This window comes from Thunnus maccoyii, chromosome 9 (assembly GCF_910596095.1).
Source record: "Thunnus maccoyii chromosome 9, fThuMac1.1, whole genome shotgun sequence".
NCBI classification, from domain to species: Eukaryota; Metazoa; Chordata; class Actinopteri; order Scombriformes; family Scombridae; genus Thunnus; species Thunnus maccoyii.
Genome location: NC_056541.1, coordinates 33,297,152 through 33,306,148, shown reverse-complemented (window position 1 = coordinate 33,306,148; position 8,997 = coordinate 33,297,152).

Below are 8,997 nucleotides of genomic sequence, written 5' to 3'. Positions count from 1 at the left end.
ATAAACCAGTTATTTGAAGAGCTAGGACTGGAGTGTCTTCACATACTTTGCAAGTGTCAGTAGCTAACAGATTAGACTGAGTGTGAAGGACTGTGGTTCCCGTAAATCTACTTTGGTGTGCTTTGGGTTTAAAAACGATTACATACATCATCAGTCCTATCAAACTCCCACAGTGCACTTTTTTTTATCATTGTGGGTATAATTCATTACAAAATGCAATGTGCTGTTTACTTTGATCGGAGATGTGGTTGAGGCTATATTCACTCAAACTGTGTATCTAACTGACAAGTCAAGTAGAGGTTACCACTGTTGTAGGACAATATAAATCATTCATGTATCTTTGTAGCATGGTCAATATTAAACAATATCATGATCACTGAAATTCAGAAACTTCAGGGATTTTTAAGGATAAAGGTTTATTCTCCACTGAAAAAAGAGGTTTTTGTCCTGGCCTGCAGCTGGTAATAACAGTCATTGATCTATGCATCGGTCCAACAGCTTGGGACAACTGCAGACCAGATTGCCATGAAATTTGCTATAAATGTTTATGTCATGGATGATCCTCTGACCTTTCCTCTAGCACCACCATCAAAAAACAAAGGCTTGAGGCAGCCATGGTAGCCATCTCCTTGGACATTCCTATTGTAAATAAACCTCAGACGCAGCTATCTCCAAAGTGAATTAATCTAAAGAAAATAGACTGCTTTGCAGCAAAGAAAAGGAAATGGTTGTTAGGCCTGCCCAAACTTTAAATTATATCACAACAATGATTTCAAGACGATACAAACCCTTCATGGAAACAAATAGAAGACGAACTAGTTTCCCAAATACAATTAAAGGACTTTTTATTTTCTGGGATTTCATATAATAAATGTGCCCTGAGACATGGCCCTGTATCGGCCCATATGTTACAAACATGCAAGTCTGTTGAAAGGTACATAGGATATTAAAACAAAATTCTTCACCATTCTGAAGGAATAACAATTTACCCTCAGGCGGCAAACTCTTTGTGCACAAAATGTGGGCTAGGAAAGGTATTCTGGTTCTAGATTACCTTAATGTGGAGGATTCATTGCTCTACTTTGCAGACTGTTTCAAAATATAATACTAACAATCCCTTATCCTATATTTTAAACCTAGATCTGCATTAAAGATCAAATGGGGCCATGATAGCATAGACCACCATTAGTTTCTTGGTCTCTGTTAGTACCTAAGAGGGAGTGTGTCTTTTATGTACAGTAAATTCATATCATATTCTAAAGTTTCAATTTCAGGTATGAAAGACTGGGAGAAAGCACATTAATAGAAATGAATAGAAAAATCGACTGGGACACAGTTTGGGCCAATGCCATCAGGACTTCATGTGCTTCTAACCATCAATTTATTCACTTTAAGTTTAGCCATAGGTCCTATGTGACACCCCAGGTAAGACATCTTATGGGGTTATGTACCCACCCTCATTGTACATTTTGTCCTCGTAGTACACTAGGCAATTTCACCCACAAGGTATGGGATTGCCAAAAAGTATGGAGGGTTATAGAGGTTGAAACTAAATATATAAATAAATAAGTAATCATATAATGCATATAATGCTTAAATAAATTAATAAATATATAATCATTTAATAAAATGCTTAAATAAATGAATGAATAAATAATTATATAATTTAATGCTTAACAACGCTTGATGACTTTGCCCTGTGATTGGTGGTTGAACATGAATCTACTGCTTTGTCTAATTAAAGATGGCAGCACCTGGTGCAGATCTTAATGCATGTTACAACGGTAGATATGTTGGCTGTAATTGAACAGATGGAGGCAAATGCCAACTCTTATGCATTTTTAGATCAGATTGAGGTCTTTGCTGAAGGAATTAGAATGATATCAGCCCTGACTGACAGGAACCAATGAAGCTGTACTCACAATCCCAGATACTGCTGGGTCTGTAATACTGTTCTAAAATTGAAGGTAGAGAGGGTGGAGAAGTTAGAAACTAAAAAAGATGGACAAGTGCATTGTTGGTTTTGGTCTTTTCATGGGATTTGTTGACCGTAACAAAAATCTAGAATAACACTAGCCTTATCCTTTCAGCTTCCCAAAGTGAGTTTCACTCAGGACAGACTTTCAGCTGTATCACTGTTAAGAAGAGCACCAATAAGTTGCTCAATACCTTCCTGTTGTGGGCTGTAGGTGGTCCTGTAAGAACCAATGGAAAACTGTCACATCTTGCCTGGACTTTGGGTGTTTTTTTGGTCTTATGTTGTGTTCTGTGGGGTCTCCTGGTTTTGCACGTCTGTTTAGTCCCTCAGTTCATAGGGTTTTCTTGTATGATTTGGGTGGTGGGTTTTAGAGGATTGAATCATTAGTTTGTTGGGTTGTGTGCTTGGGTTTGTGTTTGTGGTTGGTTTTGGATGGGTTAGTATAGATGGCATTGAGTTTGTTTTCTGGGTTTTTGTTCTGTTTCCCTTGTGTGTTCATGTGCTCCTCCACACCTGCCCTGCATTTGGACTCGTTAGCCCTGCCCTGCTGTCTTCCCCACACCTGCCCTGTGTTAGCCTCGTCAGCCCTGCCCCGCTCCCTGTGTGTCCTCAGCCAATCAGCTCCCTGTATGTTCATTCCCCTCTCGAGTTCTCCACCCATCTCCCCACCTGCACCTCATCTCCTTGTTAGTTCAGTTTCTTTAAGTTCGGGTTTTCTGTTCAGTCTTTGTTGGATCGTTTTGTGTTGTTCCTTCTGCTAGTTCTGTTCAGCCCTGTTTACCTGTCCGTGACCATCCACTATTAAAAGAGTTTTTCATCATATCTGCATTCCGGCCTCTGCGTTTGGGTCCACTACTGCTTCCAAGAGCCTGACAGAAAACCAAATGTTTCCACCTGTTAATGTAATATTGCGTTTATTCACAGAGCAGGAAGCATCTCGGCACTAAGACCATGAAAATCTGATTAAGCTATATTAGCTTACAAAGGAGCAATGATTGTATATATTCACTGATTTAGCAGTGAACGTAATGACACTGCTGGATCTCATTGAAACTGGACAAGGCAATGTGTATCAAAAGGATTTCTATCCTATGGTTGACAGCAGTGTATCACTCATTCACTGGAGGTACTGAGAGAAGACGTGATTTACAGCACAATTTCTTACTAGTTCAGTAGTACAGTGTTTCACGGCAGTTTCATTTCCCTTTTCATAGACTGTAGTTGGTGTTGTTTCTTTTTACTGTGATATGATGAGTTGCTCATAAAACGGTTCACTGCCTGTTGCTGACAGTTTTATTGGACTCAAACTTAACTTTATGGCATTCCTGTTGTTTTTTCCTGGCTAGATTACCCAGAATGATTTTTTAATTTCTATTCCATGGTGTAATCTCTGCAAAAATCCTATTCAGCAATTTACTGGAAAAGCGATGATTGTTGTGGAACACACTGGGGATATGAATCATAATGGAATCATATAGATCATGTTGTTATTTCAACAAGTTTTGCCAGCTGTCTGTGTCAATCACCACAGGCAAACAAAGCATCATATGAATAGAAAATAGAAAGTACGTAAGTTAAAACATTTTTTAAAAACAATTTAAGAATTTGTTAATTTATGGAGAGGTGGCAGAGGTTATGAAAGAGTTTTTATACTTGTTACTTTTGGCTAATTTGACTCTAAAAAGGTAACCACAAGGCAGGATCTAAAACTCTGACTGTAGGGATGAGAGCTGTCAGTGTTGTCCGAACTGAGTCAAAGAGCAAAATAGAAATTATTCAGAGATGCTTTTCAAGCCTGAAGAAGATGACTAAAATAGATTTTCAGTGATATGCATTAAAGACTTATAAGAGGTCTCAGTGCTAGGTGGGATTCGATTAAATTCAAATTTTATTATTTACTTTACCACAATAAAAAACTATGCTTGCGAATTGCAGCCAATCTATGTCAAAGTACACATAGATAAAACATGTTGCAAGTAGATAAGTAGCCTATTGAAGTATTAAAAATGAACACAGTAAATTAGTAGTTAATTTGCAGATTGCTTTATTAATTCCGCTCTGAATCAAGAAAAAATTATTTTTAAACTTCTTGGTTGTTGAGCTGCTGCCATATTTAAAATGTATAACACCAGGGCCGGATTAACCTAATACTGAGCTCAGGAGCAAAATAGCTGTGGGCCCCTACTAACCCTGTTTTGACGTTGCCACACAGTGAATCGGTGGGCCTCAGGGACTCAGAGTGTTGGTAAACAATAACAAGACTAAACGTGTACAACCATGCTAGCAGATCTGTAAGACTGTACTTTGGCACAGCGGTGCTTTGAGCTAATGCTAACAAGAGTATGCTAATATTTGCTAATTGGCCCTAAACAAAGTACAGCTGAGGCTGATGGGAATGTCATTAGGATTCATTATCTGGGAACCATGAATGTACAATTAGTACAAAAACTTGTTCCAATAGAGACAGAGCACAATTAAGTCCTTTTTTTTTCACCCAAAATATCCTCAACATTGCACAACATAAAAAAAAAAAAAACTAAACTAACTAAAAACAAAACACCGCATGATTTTAAGAACATCCTCTCCAGTGTTTTGATGACCCATAAGTTATATTTGGCTCACTTGATCAGTGAATTACTGTAAAATACCACATCCCATTGCTGACTAAAGGCATCAGTGACTCCTTTATCCTGGGCTGTTTAACACGCTGTCATTTCCTTGCACTTGAAAAGAAACACTTTCTGATAGTGTTGCAACAGACTTTGTTGTGTAATATCAGTGTGCTGGCTGTCAGCACTTGCCCATGTCAGTTTGGATGTGCATGCATAATCTTATCTTGTTTCCCAAGATGAAAACAATCTGAAAGAAAAAAAGAAAGTTATTTTAAGTTTTCTATCTTAAAGGTATTGGGTCTCATACATCACATGCATGAGACAAAGGGAGACCTGCACACAGTCACAAAAACTGATAAGAAAGAAAGCTCAGACACCAGACACCAAAGCCTCTGTGAACTCTGAACTGTATGGACTGTTTCAAACTTTTCTTGTTCTCTGGAATATACAGACTGTTTCCACCTTCCAGTTGTCTCAGGAATGCTTGGACTGTGTAACCCTCAGGTTACTTTCAACCTACAGGAACTGTTCAGCCCTTGGGTTGCTCTAAAGACTGTGGGGGAATGTTGGACCTCATACGCCATGTGCATCTCAACCTTGCTGGACGAGTAGAGATTTTCTTTGTGTTCAACTGAGCACACGGATCCGAAGAAGACCGCTATGCAACACAGTACTCTCGCCCTTTCATGCAGAGGAAGGCGAAGGATAACTTCTATGCCCTGCTTGCCTTTAACTGAGTTGACTCTGCTGTTTTCTCTGCAATGCCGCCGAGGATCAGCTGCCATGAAAACCCGCCGACAGAGCACGAAGACGATCCCGTCAGCATCTGAGCTGGACTGAAACACAACCACGGATGTATTATAAGAGCTGGATACCGGACTAAAAATGACGCCCGTTCAGTCCTATAGGAATTGCTCGGCTGGCGCATATGCCAAAAAACGTTTCTAGCTCCAGGTTTGCTTCCACATTGTATGACTCACTGAATGTGTGCAGTAGTGTTTCCCCCGCTGGCCCAACCCATGAGTTCCATGAGCTCAGCCCATGGACTTTACACTGTGATGACATCAAGGATTTTTTAGGTATTACTTTTCTCACCTTAAGGAAAGTTTTACAAATATTTAACTTCCATGGTTCAAAAGTTCATAATAGAGTCATAACTGACCTTGTTTGCAGTATGACGTGTCCTGTTAACAGCTTTACAGATGTTTCTTTTACAATGGTGGTCTATGGGGTAAATGCTTTTTGGGCCGCAGGAGGATTTTTCACTGCAATACCATGAGTGACTACTGGGAAAAACTGGCTGTTGTCATTTTTGTTGTTACTTATGTTTGATAGTTGTAGCTGTGTGATAGATGTTTATTAATTGTAGCATTATTGATTCAACATGCACAGAAATAAATGTATTTGCTTTCTTTCTGAGAGTTACATGAGAATATTGACAACACTCTTAGTACAGAGAGAAGTCATCTAACTCTTCGCAAGAAAGTGAATAAATGTCAAGCTATTCCTTATGTTACAGCTTTCGGCAATTAGGCATTTGGCTTTCTGATTTACACTGGCTATTTACAGATAGCCAGTGAAGTATTAAATCACCCATAATGAGTGGTGCAGAGGAAGCGTGGGCTGACCACAGTTACACTATGAACTTCTTAAGATAAACAACAAATGTTCATCATTGCTCAAATGGTCTTGAATTTCAATGCCAATGCTCACATCCGCATCCTGCAGCTGCAGAGACAAAGTATACAGAAAGAGGAAAAACTCCACTTCAGAACAACCCATAAGACCATAATATGCCACTTTCCAAAACTGTTACAAATCAATGTTAAAAAATGATGATGTTTTATGGTGTGACAATGCTGTGGTTCAGGTCTGGTTAGGTTTAGGGACTAAAACCACCATTCTCATACACTAACTCTCCTGATTTTTCTCATTCTTCTTTTGCCTCTTCCACTCACCCACACACAATGACACATACTCAATGCATGTCACCTTGTCTCTGTCTCTCTGTTTTGTTAGCAGGAAGTGGGAAATGAGGCAAGGAGAGATTGAGACTCCTTCTCTCTTTTCTCAGGATACAAGATAAATTTGGAAAAATTTGTCTTGTAAATATCTAAATTCATGCCTTTGTCACCACTCACCAGACCCTCTACACCAGGGGTCAACCTTTTTTCCTGTGAGAGCTAATTTGATTTAAAAAAAAAGTGCTCAAGTGGTTTCTCATGTTTTATATTATTAGTAACATTTATTGACATAGCTGATCTCCTCCCAAACCAGCTGGTTACAAACCTGGCTCCGGCTTGTAACAAAGGAGAGAGTCCACACTGAATAAAGATCCTGATTCATTAGAAATCAAACTTGTGAACAATAGAACAAGTGTTTTCGTGTTATTTGTTGTCTTGTAGTTATTGTGCTTATAGTCATTGGCTCTGTACATAATATCCACGCTTTACCAGTCCTGATATTGTGTTGTCATGCAATTTGTTGAATGTACTGTCATCCTGTTTGTTGATTTGTTGAGGAAATACAAAAAGTAATTGGGGGACGTATTACACTAGAGGAGGTCAACAAGCTATAACGAGACTCAGTTCCAGGAAGTCCCCAGGAGGCACCAGCTTCTCTACAGATCTTTACAAAGTGTTTTCTGATATAATCACACCAAGACTACTTATAGTATTTCAGGATGCACTTGAAAGCAGTTGTACACCAGAGAGTATCCAATCAGCTGTAATAACACTTAATAAAAAAGGCAAGAACCCTCAGCAGTGTGGAAGCTATTGACTGGTCTCATTGACAAATGTGGAAGACAAGACTGGAAAAGTATTTTCCCAGTCTTATTAACCTGGTCTAAGTGGTTTTATTAAAAGAAGGTCTTCCACTGAGAACGTTCGTAGGTTATTACATTTGATATGATGGACAAGGAATAGCACTGAACCTAAGATCGCTTTCTCTCTCGACACTGAGAAAGTATTCGATAGGGTAGAATGTGGGTACTTGTTTAGGACGTTATAAAGGTTTGAGTTAGGCTCCTTGTTAATAAACTGGTTAAACTGCTGTATTGTAACCGTAGGTCTGTAGTTTTAATAAAAGAGAAGATGTCCTTGAATTTTCCCCTCTATAGGGGTACAAGACAGGGGTGTTCCCTGAGCCCACTGATCTTTGCATTGGCATTAGAGCTATTAGCAGCCAAAAGCAGGATAGAAATTTAAACAAATTTACCAAGTGACTTTGTGATGTCAAATTTATGTACATATTCTTTGAACCTTTAGTGAGCCACTCAGAGATGGGTAGCAAGCTACTGGTAGCTCACGAGTGACATGTTGGAGACCCCTGATCTACACAATATCCTGCAAATGCCAAGGACCAAGATAAGGAACACTTCTTCTCCTGTATAGCCACTGAACCTGAACACTGACCCTGCCACCTTTGACCCTTCAAGCCCCTTAAGATTCAACAATGTGGAAAGGCTAAGTCACACCCCAGTATGAGCTGCAAGCTCAACTTGCAGTCACCAACAGAGACTAACTGACAACAATTTTAATGTTACTGTGAACTCTGATTTTTGGGTCTCTAATAATCAACCAAGGAACTGAAAAGATCACCAGGCAAACTAGCATAAAAGTAGCGGACAGCTTGCAAGTCATCACAACCAAAAAGCAGAACCAAGACTTGCATTTTATCAAATTGTGAAACACACAGATATTCACCAGAATAGTCCACAGCAAACATGTGGTCTACCCAGACACACACACACACACACACACACACATGCACACACACACACACACACACACACACACACACACACACACACTTGTTTTAGTCACTTGTGGGCTCCATTGGTTTTTTTGGTCACTTGTGAGGACCACCCTTTCTGGTGGTCAAACATGCCTGAAGGATAGCATCAAGGGTGTACACACAAACACACCCTTCCCTCAGCAATGTGCAGCTGTTTGATGTGTGTCCGCAGGATTGCTTTTGCAAACACTGGGAGTGGATGACCACTCTAATATAAGTTATTTCATTGGACAAATAATGTAATATTTGAGTCATGCACAATAGTAATTCCCCTTTAAAAAGATAATACCATTTGAACTCACATTTCAAAATTCCTACAAGCATATAATTCCCAATTTACAGTGTTGTGTTTTTTAACCAACGAGTAATTACAGGCTACAGTATTACCAGTCACCAACCAGTCACAGTATTACCAGTCACCAACCATGACTGAGCGACAAAGCTGGAAGTTCATGACAGTCACACTGGTGTTCACACCACATGTCAACACCGAGTATTAGTAGTTTTCTTTGTAACACTATTAATATACAAACATTCAAGTAATGACAGTACACGTAGCCTTCTGTTTTCAGCACACACTCTTTATTATTGACAGTTTGTTTGCTAATT